Source organism: Melozone crissalis, unplaced genomic scaffold (assembly GCF_028551555.1).
Source record: "Melozone crissalis strain CALT ecotype California unplaced genomic scaffold, PUWL_Pcris_2 ptg000005l_1, whole genome shotgun sequence".
Taxonomy (NCBI): domain Eukaryota; kingdom Metazoa; phylum Chordata; class Aves; order Passeriformes; family Passerellidae; genus Melozone; species Melozone crissalis.
The window spans coordinates 31,485,931-31,506,996 of NW_026535783.1; the positions used below are offsets into that span (position 1 = coordinate 31,485,931).

The 21,066-nt window shown below is 37.2% G+C and overlaps 1 protein-coding gene across 1 annotated transcript in view; it reads left to right on the forward strand.

Annotated features, from left to right (window-relative positions):
* Positions 1-20,496, forward strand: part of CHSY3 (chondroitin sulfate synthase 3) — a 380,460-nt gene extending 359,964 nt beyond the window's left edge. Inside the window, exon 4 of the mRNA XM_054286888.1 lies at positions 20,481-20,496. The gene's annotated coding sequence lies outside the window, so the exon portion shown is untranslated. The remainder of the gene's footprint in view (positions 1-20,480) is intronic.
* The last annotated feature ends 570 nt before the right edge of the window (positions 20,497-21,066 follow it).

The following is a 21,066-nucleotide window of genomic DNA, read 5'->3' on the forward strand; positions in this document are numbered from 1 at the left end:
CTTACCATGTTGTGTCTCCTTGCTTTTCTTACGAAGCTGAACTGAACGGCGGTGATAGGAATTAGTCAGGAAAGAATGTTCCTGCCTAACCAGAGCCAAGAGCAGCAAAGGCAGTTTTGGAAGCAAAACCAATTGCCACTGTACCCAGGTTTTTGGAATATTTCTCTTCCACTAATCTACAGGCTCACTGCTGTAGTGCAGTCACTGTGCTATTATGATGCTGTGCCTCATTGATAAGGCAGCTAGTGAGACCAGACTGCAAGTTTGGTATTAAAACAATTGGGAAATCTTACCCCTAAACCCAGATGTCTTTCAAACTATTTTCTGCAGTGCAGTTGAGTTTATTTAGCATATGTGTCTGTGGTTTAAGCTAAAGATAAACCTCCTGAGCAACTGCTGATATGCAGAAAGTAGTATTTAACGCTTGAAAGGACACTAGGAAGCATAAACTGGTATAGACTGGGAGACGTCAGACCAATGCCCATGAATTACAGGTAAAGTGGTAGGGAATTACAAGGAAATTTACTCACTAAAGGTCTTGGTGATGGCAGAAATCACAGGTCCCACTGTATACACAGAAATGTATTAGCTTTCTGTTTCTAATTCACATAACCATCTCCTGCCCCCAAGAAACCTGGAGATAACTTTGCTTATAAGGACTGAGTGGTAATGCACTGAAGAATCCTTAACTGCTGAAATCAATGCACTTGACAGGCAGGGTAATCTCAACTGAAACATCCCTCCATTACAGCATGTATATAAAAAATGCATTTGCAACAAAAAGCATGTGCCTAATGTTTTTGGGGTTTGTTTTTTTTTTCCTGTCAATTAAAAATTTGAAGTATAGAAAATCAAAGCACGCATCACCTGGAAGACATTGAATGGGGTTTTTTAATGCAGCCTGGGACTTTTTTTTTAAAAAAAACTCCATTGTTTTGATTTAAAGACTAAAGTGAAAGATTAATTTTACTTTGAAATTTGGCACAAAATACCAGCAAAAACCAAATGAATTCTTGAAATCTTTTGGTATTGTCACATCCATCTCTTGTCAGCATAGTCTCAGATGAGATGTGTTTCAATAATACCAAAATGCTATACCAAAATGTGCAGTTTCACCTCCTTGCTTTCACCCACACAGTGACCTGCACAGGTGCTGAAGTCCCTTAACAGTTAACATGTATCCAAAAAAGTTTATTGAAAGACTTTTAAAGAAAAAAGTATGTTCCTACTGCCACCACTCCTACTCTGAATTTGGAGGTATGCTGTGATTTTTAAGAAATTGCATAAGCACTCTGTAGTGACTTTATAATTCCATTAGGAAGAGGTTTGTCTGCGGAATGGGTTAATATACCCATTTCTTTGTCAGGCACAGCTAACAAAGTGCTTCAACAGAAGTGGTTCAGCAAACTCTTAAAACTCCAGCAGAACATCCAGGCACTGTGTTTCAGGACACCTCTCTCATGGAAGATATCCTACTTACCCCACTAGGCATAATGACAAAATAGAAGTATTTCATGAACCATAGGATATTATCAAATTATATCAGCTGTGTCTATTTGAGAATTCAGTTGCAGCATAAGCTCTGTCAGTAAAAGTTAGCTGTCACACAAGGAATAACATCAGTGCAGCTACAGCATGTCCTCACTTGGTCAAGGGAAAACAAAACGCCAGAGCAGACCAGACAAATTGACAGGTTTAAATAACAGGCAGACAAGGCTTCTAGACAAGATATGACATTTATTTTTGAGCAGACAAGTAAAGAACACAAAGAACACAAGTATCTGAATCTAAAGAATCTAAATTATCCTCCACAGTTATTCAACTTCATTTGTGTTATATCCAATGCTTAGTTATGGAGAGCAAGTCCTGTAGAAATAATGCATAGACTCATGCATAAACTCAGAGCATTACTTTGCTTTCTGAACTATTTCTTGATTATGTGTGTGTTCTCCATTTCAAATTTAATTATGCTCCAATTTTTTTAGCAGTATTTTCCTTGTTCAACAGCAGTGGTCTGAAATACAAACCAGATATGGCTGACAGAAGGAGGTAGTTATTTGTAAAACATGGATTGTGGGGGTGGAGATATTTAAGAATTTTCTATTTACTTTGCATCCAAACTTCAAGGGGCATGGCAGAGCATCTGGTAACAAAAATTGAATTCAAGAACTGAATGCAGAAAATTGGCAAAGTGTTTGCTTTGAGAACATGAAAGCTGTGGAGAAAATTAATTTATAATTGCTTTTGAATGCACATAAAATTTGTTGATTAAATTCAAGAATAGGATTTGATAGTTAGAAGATAAAACCCCAAAGTTTACCCTCAAATACAAAATAACATTACAATCTGTACACAGTATACAACAATATAGCAATAACAGCTTTGATGTCTGCAGTCACTCTTATTTATGTAAAAATATGTAAGCACAATGAATCAGCAGCATTTAACTGCAGAGTTCAGGTCTGTAGAGCTTTACTTTGAAGAACAAAAAATATTCAGTTTTGAGATGCAAAAGTTCAACAGCAACATCAAATTCTATAGCCCTCCAGACAAAGTCAAGGATATTTTTAGAAGATTTCTGAACCAGTGAAGAACTAAAATAACTTTTAACATGATGTTTGAACTTAGTGCAATTTATTTTAAGACATAAGAATAAAATAAAAAATAATGCTTTTTAAGGTTCTAAATAGAGAAGGCTTAATCCAGATGGAATATCAGCAAGAACAAAGTAACATGTTGCATAAGAACAAATAAACAAGCAACAACAAAAAAAATTAATCCTGGCTGTTTGCTACTGACATTCAGTATTTTTTTCCTACACTTTGACCAAGAAGCAGAGGGCCACATAGAGATTTACAACAAAGTAGCTATATCTGCTAGAATTCATAGTTTTTTATCATTTCATCCCCTTTTTGATACAATTTTAAGCTTCATTCAATCAACTGAAATAAACTAAAATCAAATAGATTTTCTCATCTCTTTAAACCAGATGAGAAAATGTCTATGCTGACTTGCTGAGTTTTCTACTCCAGTTAAAGATCACCCATATAATGAAATCATATTAAATATGTGTATCCCCGCCCTGATATCTCCTTGCTCTTTTGTTTTTTTAGTGATGAAGCATACCAGCTTGGTGTGGCTATTTGTCTAAAATTATCGTAACTTATTGCTATGGAAAAAAATTACATTTACAGTATAATTTTCTGTAATTCTGTTGGTCTGGACATAAGGTAGATTTTTCTAAAAGCTACATAAATGAGAAAAAGTCCAACTTTTTTCTCATTCTGGATAGTTGCAGGGTGACTATGCAGACCCAAAAAGCAGCAGCAGCACCTTCAAATGAGTCTTTCCAATTGCTGGACTTTTAATTTGATGAAGAAGCTGTTATCCCTTATGTATTTAAACCCACTGAGTTGAAACCGTAACTATAGAGACACTCAGCTATGGTATTTGATGGTGAAGAAGGAAATGCACAGAAGCCTCACACACTGCTCTCTTTCCTCCATCACAGCAACTCCAGGCAGCAAAGATCAGCACTTTGGGGAAGCTATGGGGAGCTGGCTGATACTGTCCAGGGCTGATGGTTATTCAGAAAAACTATAGACAGCTACCACATGAGGCCAGAGAGAAGCCACCCCAATCTACTCCTTTAGGCTGTGTCCAGTGAATTAAGAAAGCATGCAGAAAACACTTCATCCAGGAAATACTTCATCCTAGTGCCTGCTTTCAAGGATCCCTGTGGCTCTTTCATGGCACTGACTTGCCCTGGGACCACTCGAAGGACATACAAGAGCAACAAGTGGGTTTGCTATGAGAGCACAGCAGCAGGCCCTCCTAGGAGGCAGTGCTTTAAAAAAACTAGTCAAGTAAAATTTTCAGTAGCTATTTTCCTGAGAAATGCTTTTTTAATTCAAAGACTTAGGGAAATAATCATAGAAGGGTGAGAAAACAGTGAAAAATCTGAGTGGGGCAAGAGGGAGTTCTCCAAAACACCAAGGTGCTTGCCAAAAGGCCAGTGGCAGGGAAGTATTAAGTGTCATAGCCCCTAACATTTCATTCTGGAATGAAAAGATCACATCAGGATTTGGATTGGACATAAGAATTTAAACCCTCACTATCTGCTGTTAGAACCTGATAATCTCCTCTTCACCAATATTTCTGTTTCATTTTGAATAGTAGAAGCAAAAATTGGCAATATACTGTGAAAGAAAAAAAGAAGTAAGAAAAAAGGGTGTGATAACTTAACACAACATGTTTAATGCATTTCTTTTTCCACTACTATATATCATTTCAAGTTGTACAACAAAAGTCACCAATTAATAAAACAACTTATAATAGACTCTTAGGCTGCACAGGAACTAGAACATAAACTAAATGGAGCAGCAAAGTAGGGTATGAAATTCTAAAATACATTTACCTGCCCTCTGACTGAACAGACATAAAATGGGCTTGTGATGTTTAACATTGTTATTACCAGAGAGGGTTCAAACATTTGAATGTTCCCCTCTTTTTGCTCTTCTACAGTAGTTAACAAAGATCTGGGGAAAATAAAATAGGAAAAAAAACCCTATTTTTCAATCTGTTCTAGGCATTTGTCTTCCCCTTTCAATTATTCTCTTAATTTTTGTAGAACTTAACTTTGTCCTCAAACAACAGAAAATACCATCAGCACAAAACACTGCCAGTAGAGACCTGATCTTCCCTGCAGCCTCATTTACCTTCACTGATGCCATAATTCCCACTTGGTAATTTACTGAGGTACATGCCTAACTTACTCCTGTGAGTGTCTCTGTTTTGACATGCTGACATACTTTGGGATATAATATCTGTGTTAGTGTATTACCTAAGCAGAGCCTAGAAGGCTTTGTCCAAAGCAAGCTCCAGGAGCCAAAACCATGAAAATTAAGTGCAGTTCCCATAAGAACAGACCTCTTAAGCCAGGAATAAACAAAGTGCAGTGGAAGAAACACTTCATTCAGCTGTTACTGATACCACTGGTAGGAAAAAAAATGTTTGAATGTTTTATAATGAAAGATTGCATGCAAAATTCAGCAACTCTTAGTGAAAAATAGCACATGAAGCCAACCTTTCTTGATTCTAGATGTACAATACACAGAGGGATATACACTATTCTATCTCTCACAATTTCAGCATTTTAAGGAACTCATCAGTAGTTTGGAGAAACTTTAAGTTCATTCTGCTCAGGATACTGATTACCTTATGTACTTTAATATTACTGTTCACCCATCTTAACTGAGATACCTTTTCATGACTTTAAAGCAAGTGCTACAAACAGTTCAGCAGATTCTCAGGACTTATGTCAACAACCTTTGAGAGAAACAAATGGCAAGAAGAGGAGGCATATGGATCAGGAGAAGAAAATTTTTCCACATTATTTTTTCTCTATTATCCCACCACCTGCTTGCTCCACAGCTCCACTTACCTACATTTTGTACAGCAGTGATTCTTATGCACATGATCACTCTCTAGCTGGTAAAGCCCTTCTTTCTTTTTTGGTTTTTTTTCTTTTTCTATTTTTTTTTCTTTCTTTTTGTCTCAATTTCTCCTTTCATTGAAATAAAATAAGAGAAAGGATATGAGAAAACAGCAGAAGAGCTCACATCCAACTAAAGACACTCCTCAGAAAATTGAGTAGTATGATGGCTGCACCTTGCTTACATTGTTTCAGTGGTAAAAACTTCAAAATCACAGAATCTGCTCCAGAATGAAAGGATAAGGAGGTAGAAAAGGTCAATATTAACTATCTTTCTTTGTGTTATTTATGGACACACAGAAAACACATCTTTTAAAAAAAGGCTTTGCCTGAGACTGCGGGATAATTGAAAAAGCGAGATTTTGCCAAAACACAATGAAACCTCTGCTGAACACAAGGCAGTATGTTTTGGGAAAGAAGTCTTTAAAAAAGGTAAAAATAATACCATGAAATTAGATTCCTCTCGTGTCCTGCATTTCTCCTGTGATACTCTGAGCTTTCTCCATCTTAGGAGTACAGTGAACAGTAAATATATCAATAAATACAAACACATAAATTAAAAATGGAACTACTGGAGCAGTCTGTGATTTGGTTTCAAACAGCAAAATCTCTCAATGTGGAAAGAAAAAGGATTTTTAACCCTACAAGTACTTGACAATGTAAAATTCCATTGCAAAAATGATACGTCATTTAGAAATGAAACCATATTTTGCTCTTTTTATACACTACAAGAAAATAAGCCCTTCGTTTGAGCTCAGTTGATACATTACAAAACAAATTAATGAATCTTCTTCATTCATTCCTAAAAGCTTCTCCTTTTTTTCACGTTACTATGTGGAACCTAAGTCCCCCACCATGCATATAGCTGGCATAGCCCTCTGTGACACCTCTCCCAGCAGGGAGCACAAAGGTTCTGGCAAAGTTCAGAGGAGATGTGGTCCCTTGCAGCATGCTCTGCTAGATGGCATAGTCAGCCTGGCACTAGGGCAGCACTGCAGTATCTCTTCACTCAAGGGAGGCTCAAAATACCCTCCTCACACAGGTATCACATCCATGAAGTGTCTGGGTTTACCCATCGTGTTACACCACATGCAAGCCTCCTTTGAATCAAAAAAGATCTTGTACAAAATGCTGGCAGTGGGTTTTATGGAAGCTTCAGAGTCAGTGCAGAGTTCTGCAACTCATACCACGTCCTTGAAAGTCCCACAAAATGCCTGTCTCTGTCTTTAAACCTGGTGACTGTTGCCCTGCCCAGAGAAGATGCACAGGTTCTGGCTTTCTTGAAGACTCTGGAACAGGGGTAGCAGGGCTTAAAGCAAGGAACCCTGCATGTAATTGTTTTCTTCTTTGCTCAGAAACACCTGGAGCAATAACACCAGCTGGAAAAATACAAGAGCTTTACTAAAATGTCATTGTGGAAAGCCAGCCCACACAGAGATAATGCTGAGATCAAGTCCCTCAGAGGAAAGAATGTCTAGTTAGGAGAGGACAGGAAAGAAAAGCTGGAAAGGAGGCACAACCTCTGATAACTTCTGCTGTAAAATGCAAAATCAAGGTGAGGTTTATCCTCATTTAAACTTGATAGAAAGTAAACACCTCCAGAATATAATTCTGCATGGGTACAATACTGGAGGATATGAACTGCTATTTTAACCTATCAGACAACAAAGGTGAGAACTTCTAAATTTGCTCCCATGAAAAAATTTGACATCGAAAGCAGAGAAAGTATCTTGCACAAGAGGAGGAAAACAGCTGGGGAAAAAAATCCAGAGGAACAGTATTTCCTTGATGTAAATAACCTTTGACTTCATTAACAAAAATGAAATGTAGGAAAAACAGTGTGGCAAAGCCATAGAACTTGTTTCCAACATTTATTTTGAATGCTTTTTTTGTGTTTTCAAATATTCCTTACCATACTGGTACAAATTTGACACATTGATGGATGGCTACAGAGGCAAGGAGTCAAGTGAAGTATGGTGGTTAGAAAAAGTGACTTAAACCTCTTTTCTTTTAGATTCTACTAGTGACTTCTCAGGTGATACAGGGTAGATAAATTATTTCGCCTCTCTGTGTTTCATGTTCTTTATCAATGAACTGAAGAGACACATTTTATGAAAAGTACAAGAGTTCAGCATTACTATCATCAATTTTGAGCCTTAACAGCTTTGAAAGACATAGGTGCTGGACAACAAGTTCAAGTATAACTCAGAAGAGCAGAATTTCAATATGCTATGCAAGACACTTAGATATTTGTCAGAAGAGCATTAATGTTAAGAAACTGATAAAGAAGCACAGCACTCTCTCATGGTACAGCCAAATGCTGCTTCAGTCATTTTCAAAGTCAGGATAAAATAAATTACAATATTTTTAAATCAAAACAATTGCAATGCAGCATTTTGCCTACTTCCTTAAACAACATAAGAAGCAGAATTGTACATTTTCTCCTGAGACTTGTGAGGTTTTAGTAATAGATTAGTACTTAAAATTAATTAGTCTCATTTTTGCAACTAATTTACATATTAGATATACTGAAAGCCATAGCTAGCAGATGCAGCAGCACAAATGGTAGGTTGTTGTTTTTTTTAATTAAACAAATTATCTGCTGCCCATGAAATTAATGTCCCTGCATTTTTAACTCCAATATAATACTCAATGAGAGAATTTAAAGTAAACTTAAGGGCTTTGGCTAAGGATTTGCACTCCTGGAAAAAAATGAATGGGCACACTCTAAGCACAATCAGATTTGTGCTACCTACAACTGCAGCAGAGCAAAAAGCAAAAGGATTGCAGTCAGTGTCAATTAAATAAAAAATGATTGATTAAAGGCTAGAACAATTGATTTACAAAATAGTGCAGTAGACTTGAATGGAAAGTAATCCTTCTACCAGCATAACCTTCAGCTCCTGAATTTCCTCATACATGCAAATTTCTTTCTGATTAGAAATTACCCTTTTCATCTATAAGGATAAATGAACATTACAGCCAGATTTTCTTTGTGTGGCTCTAAGATTTTTTCACTGAAGTATCCCAAAATTTACTTTTATATGCAACTTAGAATAAAGGAACAGTGTGGCAGGGGAAAAAAGCTTGAAGGAAACACAAAAAATTGAAAAGTCTGCAGAGAGAAGAGTATTGATCTTGCTCGTGTTGCAGCCATGGAAAAACTTCTCCTCTTTAAAATTGGATCAGGCCCAAGGACTGACTGAGCTTTAAAGAATGTTCCTGTTTGAAGTACTTTCACAGTAGACAGCACCAGCTTTATCATCCAAACCACCTCTCAACCATGGCTAGGACCTCTGAATTCCAGTGACTGAAGTAGTTCACCACATCAGAGGAATAATAACATTAAAAACATCATGTTTTCTCCCTGTGATGGGAAGGTATGCCATGAGCCACCATATTTCCTATAGGAGCAAAGGAAGCTCTTGATCCAAATCTTGCCTGTTGTCAATCCCAGATGTTCAGGTTGCCTTCTGACAGGGAGTAAATCTGTGCTGATAAAATGGGAAGGCATTCAAAAAAATGGTTTTCAAGGATAATACAGACCTTTGAACAATCACCTCTAAGACATTCTGGGTATTGTTGAAAACCATCTTCTTCTTCTTTATTTGTTGTTAATGTGGGTAAAAATCCCTAAATACATCCTTAAATTTGAAAATTTTCAGGCCCTGGGCACATGTTTACGACTAAGTGCTTGCTAATCCACTTTACTTTGAATCCCTCAATAGTAACTAACACATCTTGGGCTGAGATTTACATGTGTTCTTTATTTCTGCAGCTCCTTTGAGTAAATTCTTCATGTTTTTAAAAAGAAGCCATATCACTCCAGAGAAACTGTAAATAATGGCTATGCACCCCCGAGCAGTAGGAAAACACTTCCTATGTCATCTCAGTCCCTCCACTGATTGAAAAGGATTTCCAGGCCTATGAATATGCAGAAGCTGTGACACAGCACAGATATTACAACTACTAGCACTGTAAACAATGGAGTTAGGATTATCTGAGCAGGATGGTATGCGAAGGAATATACAGAGAACTACAAGCAATAATTCCACCATCCCTCTTTGTTAATGCGGCATTCTGACATCTTTTCCCAGCGCATTCATAGGGATTCTCACCATAACATTATATTTCTGTGCCTTATCTCAATGAAGTAGTAATGTTGCCTATATTAAGCATAGATATTTGTTTTCTCTAAAGAAAAGAGTGGATGACATGACTCTTTCTTCAAAAAAGATCTGACTACATTAACTCAGGAATTTGAAAACCTACATATACTCTGATATACTCAACTTCTCATGGAAAACTCATTATGACATCACTAGTTAAACATTTGAACTTTTAGTTTAGCATTACAGATCTCTAAGCAATGTTCATATAACAATTCTAAGAAAAATGATTGTAAGTAAAAATAGCTGAAATGGTACTTTTTCCATACTTGAATATTTCTAGCTTTAAACTAACCTCCTTAATATGCAGATTATGTTTTACAAATAGATTTTGAAAGTTTCCAACTAATAAGTAATGCCTAATGCTTATGTTGCACTTCATCAGTTGAATTTTCTTCTGACACAAATGCTGAACAGGTCCAGAAAACCACCAGACAACAAATCACTTCTTACCTCATTTTGATTTCTAGCGTAGGCTTATAGGGTTATGTTCCATAATTATTCCATTATACACAATACATTCATGTTCTGCTTTACATTTCTTTTAATGTTTGTTCTTCCACTTTCTCGATTTTAAAACTTTGTGTATTTACAAGAATATGTTTTTTAAAGTAATATGAATTTTTAAAAGTAATATGAATTTTTTCAATCCTATTTTCTAATGCTTCAGAAGAGAATGGAAAAAAAGAGAAAACATCTGAGTCACCATCTCTGTCTCACAACAATACACAAAGCAATCTGGAAAACTCCAGTGTACATCAAATGTGTTTCATACAATTAAACATTTGAGTTTTCCCAAATGGAAGTGAAATGGTCAGCTAACAACTTGGTTTTCACTCTTTTATTTTCTTTCTGAAACCAAATGAGATGCTGGAGGGCAGAGTCTTTCTTGAAGGACAGGGTTTTGCCATGCATGTATTTATAAAGGTATCCATCCATTAGGCAGCCTCCTTACACAGGTTTCCTATACACATACTCAAACACTGATGATGCTGAATGCTTCACAGGACTTGGCTCTATTGTGTTGGCTCAGACAGCTAGGAAACAGCAGAATCATTCCTGAACATCTTCCTGACGTCTCTGTTTGAACAATAGAGGAGACATGGAGAAAATATTAAGTCAGAAAAGAGTAAGAACATTTTTGACCAGGGGCATTAATTATATTCCTTGAAATATTGACACTGCAGGTGATGAAGTGTAAAGGAAGACCATGAAACAGAGCTGTGTACAGAGGCAAAGGCAATAAGAGACTTTTCATTTCCAGGCCTTCCTAGTGTCAGGAAGTTTGATATGACATGGATCATAACAAGGTTCAGGCAGAAAGTTCATTTTGGTGTGGGTAAAAACCTTAATTTTTTAAAAGAACAAATAAAAGCAGCAGTGGGCATTGAGATAAAGCAGAGAATAAGAGCTTGCCTTTCCTTGCCCTCCTGTGCCTTGCCTTGCCAGCATTATCTCTGGGCTACAGCACAAGATCTATAGCAACAGTAGGGACAGACTTCAAACACCCTTAGAATCCCAATTGAACTCTCTCACCCCATCTTCCTTGAAATCCATCAGTAAATAAAGAAGTACACGAAGCATTCTGAGATTGCTAGCATAAAGAAACTCAAAAGTTGGACTTGATGGTTGTTGTGATTCCAGCTCAGGATATTCTGTGATTCTTGGAAATAGACTTGCAGCTGAGACAGCAAACTTAGTGAGGAAAAAACAGAGACAGCCCCAGGACTCCGAACATTTCTTCATTGACCACTCAGGCACCATCTCTGAACAGGGGTAGTGCAAGGAAATACAAAACTAGAACCATGTTATTTGTGTTTTTACCTGCTGGCAGCCATTCTGAGAGGTTTACAGTTGACAACAAGAAACTGTAACACATGTGTGTACTGCAGGAAAAACAGGAGATCCCACACCACATGCTAGATTTCTCGTTGGGCTGCATCTCATGTTCTTCCTCTGCTCCCGTTGAATCTGTCCTCCACATGGGTCCAGACTTTAAAACAGGCACAATCACACCTGAAAGACATTTCATTTCAGTTTGAAGTAGCTTACAGAAAGGGTGTATTTTTCTAGGCTTGAGGGAGTACATCCATCTTTGGAAGCAATTAACTGATACTTTGATTCACAAGATCCCTGACTGATTTTCAGGATAAATACCAGCAGAGTCTGCACAATGTCCTGCCCTCCTACTGCTGCAGAGCACAGTGCTGAAGATCAGGAATAACACAGATGGACATGCAGCAATGTTAAGGAGAGGGAACTATATATGTAATCCAAATCATACAGTTCTATAAGGCTCCAGCTCTTGAAACAAATACCATCTTCTCAAACTCAGTTTATTTTAATCCTGCTGGAGCTAACATTTTTCTTTTACAGCTTACTATGTATACCATTTCAAACTGCTCGTCAAAACACTGTCATGGATTTCCTGGCCTCAGTGAATTGTCCAAAGGAGTCCTTCCTGCCAATTCTCAGCTGCTTGCTGCTACATGGGCACCTACGAAGGCCAAGACCAAGAAATGGACACATAACATTACTGCAATCAAAGAGGAAGAAATCTCCCTTGCCTGTGCACTGCCATAGTGCACTGACTGGGGTTATTTCCTGTTAAAAAAGCTTCCTAAATCTAGCTATCATTTGAGGATGACATTCTGAGGCTTGCCTGCATAAGAGTGAAGATCCTCTCTCTGCATTACTGCTTTTCTAAAATATCAGCTCTGGCTCAGACTGTTGGCAAGCATTTTCTAGAATCAAGGCCTAGATGACTTACTCAGGGATATACAGTAAAGTAACACAGAGCGCTGCCAGTCTTTTAACCCCTAGGTTAGACCTGTTCTACTTCAACATCATTGTGCTACGAACCAAAGGGCAAACAGAAAGATAAATCTAAAGGAAACAATTTTTTTTACTAACACAAAGAATTTGGCATTTTAAACACAAATAGAATTTATTCTCACTTTATTCTCAGATCTGCAACAGTCTACCAATGAATATTTATTATGCTACCATTTTGATGTAAGACAGCAGCTGGCAACACACCTCTTTTGAGAACTGCTGTACATTGCTTTGAGGCAAGAAGTTCTGCTTGAAGGCCTTTCAAGGCTTTGTCTGAAAAGAACTAAAAGGCATTTCTGCTACTAAAATTTCACAAGAATTAAGAGCCAAAAATTCATTTCAGTAAACAAATAAATTATTCCAAGAAAGAGGAGAGATCAAAATTACCATGTTTTTTATCTACTGCCTTACATTTGCACAGCAGCCTACAGGGACCCACTTTGCAAGACACGACTTACTTTCTCTCCATCTCATCTCATTTTCTTCTAATGTGACTTCTTCTCTGCCTGGGGAGTATTCAGCACTCTGCAAAAGGCTCTGTAACATCTGCTGTAGTTCTTTATAATTTCATTTCCTTGTGCTGATATTTTAGGTCTAATTCTTTAGGTTTGGACTGAAAGCTGGAGGTCAGTTCTTGCCATTTTTAATTATTTCCTTTCACGAAATATAAAGGAAGACATGTCCCTCTGATTTTATCATTACTGACAAATCTTTCCTCAGCCCTTTCTTTGTTCTTAATATTTTGCACATTCCTAAATGAGCCTGAATCATTTGCACTGGCAGGCTTGCACATGCACACACACATACACCCACACAGACACCTCACAGATAAGATCTCTCTTTTTAAATCTTAGCTTCAGACATTTTAAGCTATACTTCACAGAGTTTGCTTTTAATATTTAATTTGCCTGGAAATCATTAATGTACTAAACCAAGAATTTGACTGGTTCAAATAATAAATGTTTTAAGTTTCCGCTGTAAAAAAGTCTAGACAAAAGTCTTGGGTGATAAATCACACAGAAGAAGGCTCTGTTTTGTTTTAAATTACCATTGTACATGTTTCTCATGTTTCATCAAGTACATTTTTTTACTCATTATGAAATATCCCCCAGAAAAGTAGACATTTAGAATTATTTAGCTATGATTATACAGTACATCTTAATTCACTGGAAAGCGCTCAGCTGGGAAATGTTCTTACATAATGCATGCAATAGAGACCCTTGCTGAACAGCACGGACTGTGATTGAACCGTAGTGGTAATTGTGCTTGTAGAGCAGGTCAGATGATCCAGCCATGCTGAAATTGCCAAACTCACCTTTGTACCACCAAGCACCTGCTTGGGAGTTGCTATGGATGGTATGTCCACAGACAGTTCACAGGGACTGTAGACAACCAGGGGAAGAATAGCTGGAGATGGAAAAGGGGTGGAGGATTTGAGAATGCCACCACAAATATGAGCACCAACACAAACTCAGAGATATTGAGATGGGCATATGAAAGCAGGGCAGGATGCTACATGCAAACACTTGAACATATGGTCAAGGAGAAATGACAGTCTGTGTTTACATGTCTTTGATGTGATCAGATATTAATTAGGATGAGTTTCAGCTCAGAATTCAAGTCCCTGATACTATTTATATTTACTACAAATGCATGTGGTCCATAGTTACATATTTAATGTAACTGTGTTACATTAAAACAGAACTATGTATTCTGTTTTCAAACGCTGTGCTAGTGCCCATACAACTGAAAGGCCAGAGCTCAAGCAACAGATTCCTGTTTTAAAACAGCAGGCCATTTTCAGGTGTTTTGATGAGTTTAAGAATGCATTGAGCTGCACAGGCTATTCAGCAGCACCACAGAAGATCTCCTTAATGCTCAGGTGTGCCCAGCCCTCAAAGGTTACCATCACCAAGGCATTTAACGATCCCCCAAAGAAGAAGTAGGGGTTGCAGACAGATGTGATTTGATGAGCGAACAACTGGTTTTGACAGAGCTATCTACTGAAGGAGCAGCACAAGCACTATGTGAACCACTGAAAGAGCAGCACAAGCACTATGGGATTCAGCCACCCCCAGGTAAGAGCCCTGCAGTGTGCAATCTGTAACATTGATAAAAGATGGAAAGAAAAAGGACATAGTTGGGAAGATGAAATTAAAGTATCCAGAGGCAAATTCTAAAGTTGACTGCCTATAATGCCTATAATTACTGCCGGACATCCCTGAAGTGCACATTCACAGCCAACACTACACCTGCTGTTTACGTTGTTGAAATGCATTTGAGGGAGAGAGGAAATGTCCAAGTTGCCCAAAATCTCACCTTAATGAACTCAATGTAACCATCCAGACTTTGAGGGAAATTGCTGACTATTCTCCCAGTGCTGCTGATGACATGATTAGTGATGCAAGGACAAGTGTCACAGTGCATGGATTTCATGGGGATTGCAGACACATACATGAGGGCAAGAGAAGAAAAGCATTAGTGTATATGGTACATGTAGGACCAATAATTTTCAGTGAACTTTCAAAAAAACTCAATTGTTTTGATTGTAAGCATCTCAGAGTTTTTCTCCCCTTTTCTGTGGGCATTTGAAAACTTTATTGCAGCCTGACTAGTTTATCTTGGATTAGTTAAATACTTTATTGAACACTTGACTTTTCACAGTCAACTTGCCAGGTGATGCTAATTTTTATTTTTAATCATTCACAAATAACCAAGATTAAAAATATTTTGTATTTCAAAAATTAAATAGAAAGGCAAAGTAGAAACAGTGTTGGATCTTCTACTAATTTTATGCAAATATGAAATAAATTTAATCACTGATGAATTACAAAGGAACCCAGTCAAGGTTAAGAGGAAATATAAAACTCAGTTTAACAGTTCATGTCTGACTGGTGTGTTGTTAATCCTATGCAGTAACTGTTCCATAGGCATTCTAAAAAAATGTGACTTTCCTTGGAATTTTTAAATACAGTTTAAATACCTTTAAAAATAATGTTTTTCTTTGCAAAGTGCCATAATTTAGGAATGGAGAACTTCCCAATTCAGTTCTCCTACTGAGATTTTCCAAACCAAACTTCTACTCTCTCCCTCCCCCTTCCCCCTCTTCAATTCCCACCGCATCACATGTGGCCAGAGAGGAGAGTTGGGGACATAAAAGGTGAAGGTCATGAGCTGAGACAAGAACAATTTTCTGGAAACAGCAATGAGATAATACAATGAATAGTAACAGCAGTAATGTTAAAAACAAAAGTATACAAAAAGACAGAATTACTCACATAGAAAGTGCTCACTGCAGATCCTACGACAACAGGAAATGGAACCAGGACACATGTCTGAAAGACAGACGTTTTTCAATTTCCTTAGTGTGAAGCAAAGAGAAGAGCTGTAGACTTTATTGAACTGAACTTACTGTCACCTTTCCCACTGCCTGAGGAGCACCAGAGGGTTCATGAAGAAGCAACACAGGGGGCACGAAGAATTATTAATTGACTTATGTACAATATATTGGGAACTTGACAGGGCCTTTGCAGAATCCTTTCAATACCTTTGCAAAAAAAAAGAAATAAAGCTTTGGAGAGGACTATTTTCCTGGTATCTTTTATTTTCTACCTATTCTGTAATTCAGTAGGCAACCTGAACAAGAAGAAAATAAAAACATGAGGACTTAAACAAATTTGCCTTAAAATGTGGTCAATGTTAATCCTGTATCTTGTAACACAGGATATATTTTTATAATCTTTTATAATCCTGTATAAAAGATTGCTTTCTGAAAATACAATTTGCTCATTAAAAAAGACAAAATACTGGTAAACATTAAATATTGTCTGTGCTAAATATTACTAACATAAGGCTTAGACATGTTTTATGTAAAATCCATGTGAAAAACAGAGCTGCAAAAAGCTCCTTTGTCTTCAAAACTGAGTTCGCAGTCATCTTTAAAGGTACCAAGGCTTAACAACCATATGTGTTGTTTTGCACCTTCTACTGCATTTTATCTTTGCGCCTTTTATGTGCTATTTTATGCCCACAGTGAATACTCTCATTCACTTTAGTACTGGTTTCCAAAAATGTGGCTGGTTCTCACCAGTGACCCATTTTGGGCCTTCTCTTTTGCCACCCAAGCAGTTGCAAAGCTCGCTAAGCAGCAGCCCTCATGTGCTGCTGCAGCAGCAGTCACCCAGACCTGGGGCACTTCTGCTCCTTGCTCACTCACAGACACAGGGATCATGTGTCTGTGCAGGACACATTCTGCACAGACAAAAACTTGGCACCTGGCCATACTGGACCCCTGTATTTTAATCTTCAGACTGACTGAGGTTACCCATATGATCTAGAGACACAATAACCAGCCATGTGTGTACTGCTATTAAACTTTTGAAGGCAGAACTGACCTTTTACTCCCACAGCACTTAACTCTTAATTAGCTTTGTGCCTATTTTTAAAACTTATCTTTTATCTCCTGAAGGTATCTGGCAAAGGTTTGGAGACTTCAAGCTATCTTTTGAAGGACATGTAATCATTGCAAAGAGATCATGCCTTGTAGTGACACCACTTTTACTAATGCATCAGAAGTGTAAAATGAAGCTCATATTTAATTTCTGTAGGTGGTCATTTGACGTGAAGTCTAATGATGTAGCAAACAACTAATTAAATGCTTTAAAACTGCTAAGCGATAAATGAAACCATAACAAATAAACTATACAGGACATTAAGCATTAATTAGTTTAGTGTTACCTGCAGAGGATCTGCTTAAGGGTCCTAAATTCTTCTGAGACTTCTACCCACTGTTGCATCCTTTCCTTTCAAACTTCCCTCATGTTGACCATCGCCTGTTGTCCTTAGCTGCTGTCCTCTGTCTTATAATATGTCACCAGCTCCTTGTCCTTCTTGCATGATTGTGAGAATTGTAGCTTCTTTCTGACGGTCATCCTTGACCAAGCTGCCGGGCTACCTGTTAGAGGGAGCAGAAAGTGGGCTCACTGAGCACTGACCAGATCCTCCTGAGCTGCACAACGATTCATAGTTTGAGAGAACTATTAATGAAAAACAAGGCAAACAAAAAAAAAATCATAATTTTCAGTAACTCAGCTAATTTTAATTAGAATTACTTTTTTCTTCATTTTAGGATTCAATAAGAGATGGTGCATTCTTTAAAAATTAAAAGATTTCTTTCTCTTGCTCTTCCTGTAAAATATGGAATTTTGGGGGGGTTTTATATGTTTGTTTGTTTGTCTGTTTGTTTGTTATGAGGACATCAGGACAAGGGAGAAACTAACTGAAGATTCAGGAACATAAACTGAAACTATTGAAGAACACTACAGCAAGACCACAGTTCCTGCACTTCTGTGCCCACATATGGCCAGGTACATGGCATTAAACATACTCCAGATAAGAAAACATTAAGCTTATTAGATATTCATTAAGTTCATCTTCCTAGACAATCTATGACATGGACTAATACTCCTAGAGGCAAACTCACATCACTTCCAGCACAGAAGAAGCCTCTGCCCCTCTTGGGTGGTCACAAATGAGGACAATATTTCTGCCTCAAGGACTTGGCAGTATTAAGACTGAGCCTCTTTTTGGAGCTGTGGATATTATGTCTGAGCTCCTGCCAAGCTTCTGTACAGCTCCTACAAAAAGATCCTTTCTTACATAAAGTATAGCTAAAGTTAACATTGGTATTTGATGCATACTCTGATGCATTGGAATGTCAGGCAAGAATCAGACAAATCAGAAGCTGAGAAACGAGGTTGAGTCACAAAGAATCTAAGACTTGAAAGAGACAGATAATAGCAAGAACTGCTCTTTGAAATAACTCAATTGATTTTATTATTATTATATAATTTTCTTTGGGATTTCCTGCCTTAGTTATATACTCAGGATAAGTAGGCTTTTAGAGATAGGAAAAGAGTTCATGTTGAAATAAAGATTTTTTTTAAGTGCAACCTTGTATTGTTATCCTGGTTTTCAGTGCTCTGTGTGCAACAGGGTTTCCAAAGATTTTTTCAAATAACTTTATATTCATGGATAATAAATAAATAAATAAATATTTTTATTGCTAGGCTTAAGCTGCCAAATATCCCAACATGTGTCCTCTGTCCCTCAGCTCCATCTGCTAACCTGCATCTGCTCACACATTAGTTTTAGAACACTACAAATCCAAATTTCAGCCTGCTAATAGAGAATTAAAAATACTGCACTCTTCTAGCACAATCTGCTATTTCATATTTGTTCAAGGTCTTTTCAAATAATATGCTGTATGCAATCAGTGTTTTCTCAAAGACAGCATAAAATTGGCATGGAGGAAGCATAAATGCTCACTATGTCCTCTGGCTAATCTGACTAAAATATAAACACAACACACATGATCTATATTAAATTGGTGATGCTTGGTGATATTTTTCTTCCACAAACATGGTTCTTAGTGTCAGGGAAACCATTTAGTCTTTAAAGACTTTTACATCCAAGTTGTGATCTCCAAAACCTGTCCATTCATAGTAATCTGTAACCAATTCTCTATTCCCACTTTCATCAGTCCATCTTCCCTTAACACTGAAGAAAACTGAACCTAGAAACAATGTGGCACTTTTTTCCATAGCTCACGGATAAGGAAGAATGGGTCTGGCATGGACTCTCTCAGGCTTCTCCTTAAAATGCAAACATGCAGGTTATAGCAATCAGCATTTCCTTAGAACTGAGCTTCCACGGTCCTTTAATTCATCAGAGGCCACTGAAGGAGAAAATTCTTCTCAGGTTTAAAGTCTAAATCATCTGGTTTTGTCCATAGACAGTCTATATTCTATAACTTAAACTCTGAAACTAAGAGCAGACCATGGTTTGCTGAAGGTGGTGTTTCAGCTTGATGTTATTAATATCAAACTATTTCCCATATGCTGTCAGCAGTAAGCTGACAGCTTAATCTAAATCCTGCTATTGTCTGGTTTACCCCTTCCTTGGCTGGTGCTCTCTAAGGCTTTTTCCATGGTGGGCACTTCATATCTTCCAAGCACAGATCTTAAGTCAGTCCCTCTGATCTGAGAACTGAGTTAAAGGATGATATTTTAAGATTACTCAGTCAGTTCACAAGTAAAGCCCCAATTGTTTTTATAATACTTTAACACAAACTTTTTTCAAAAGCTTTTGAAGAAAAGGCTCAGTATTTAGGCACATTTCCGTATGATGGCATCATGCTCTTGGTTGCTCAGAGAAAGCTGCAACATATTAGGACAAATCAAATTCTTACACAACCATAACTTCACGAGCAAGAATTATTTATAATTTTTTGTCAGATCTTTTGTTATGACAGTCCACTACATTTTTTTCTCCTACATGTTATTTTTCCCCTTAATTTTTCTCAGTTTTCCCATTCTTTTTTATATTAAATATTATTTATATTAAAACATATATTAAAAATTCTACTACAACCTTCCTGCTATGCAGTAATTTAACTAGGATGAGATTTGAGAATTTTTTATTTCCTGCATGTCTTAATTACCACAGAGAAACAGAAAAGAGATTGGCTATATCTTGAGTTACAGTGGCTGCAGCTACAGGTTATCTATAAAAAGTGAAATCTTTGTTCATTTTATAAAATCCTCTGGTCAATTTTTTTTTTCCAAAAGCCTCCTAAAATCTTGCTGTGATCTTTTCATGGTGAGGAAACACCATGTATTATACTAGTTTGAAAAAATTAACAGAAGCAAAATGGTTACATGTGTAAGTGAAGTTTCTCTAAAGTTTAACTTGGCAGTGGTGCTCTGAAACTGCAGAATGCCCATATTCCATCAGTGGTGTTTCAAAGGGCCCCAGTAATCATCTTCGGGATGTTGCCTCTTTAAAAAGTGCAAAAAATTTTAAGAATGGAAAATTTTAGTATGCTTTATTCTGCTACTTTTTTTTATTATCTTATTTTAGAGCACCTTTTACTCTTCCCAAGTAGCAAGGTTAGAAGACTTATACTTCCACTCACAGAGAAGTGTGTGAGAACAGAGGCATTCATAGAGTAGCACTTTTATATTTCCTATTGGTGATGGAAAGATGCAAAATAAGTAATGATGATGTATCTGTGTGGGCATGGCTCAGTTATAGAGAAGAATTCTAAGTTTATTAATTGCCAGGAAAAGCAATCTGATTCCACATATATGGTTCTCTTTCTTTGCATTTTGTCTCATTGACAGTAAGTAAAAGTAAAATTTAAAAAAGAAAATTAAGGAGTAAGTAAGTAAGTGAAAAAAACCAAACATAAGGGTACTATTTGCCATGGCCATTAGAGCTATTTCATAAAGTTATGTTTAACTCATTTTTCAGGCCTTGCCACCTGGGGCTTATATTCTGCTTGCTGAGCGTCTTTCTGTGCTGTGTAGAATGTCCTGACAGCAAGATGAAAGAGCATAAGCCCTAGAGCATTTGAAAATCAGCTCATGTAGCAGAATTTGCTTTCAACTCCATGGAACAGCTTTCTCAACAGCTGGTCATAAAACTGACTACTGGGCAGGCCTTCCTGCTTTTCAAGTATGAAAGAACAATTCTAATACACCCTAAGAGCAAAGAAGACCTACATCC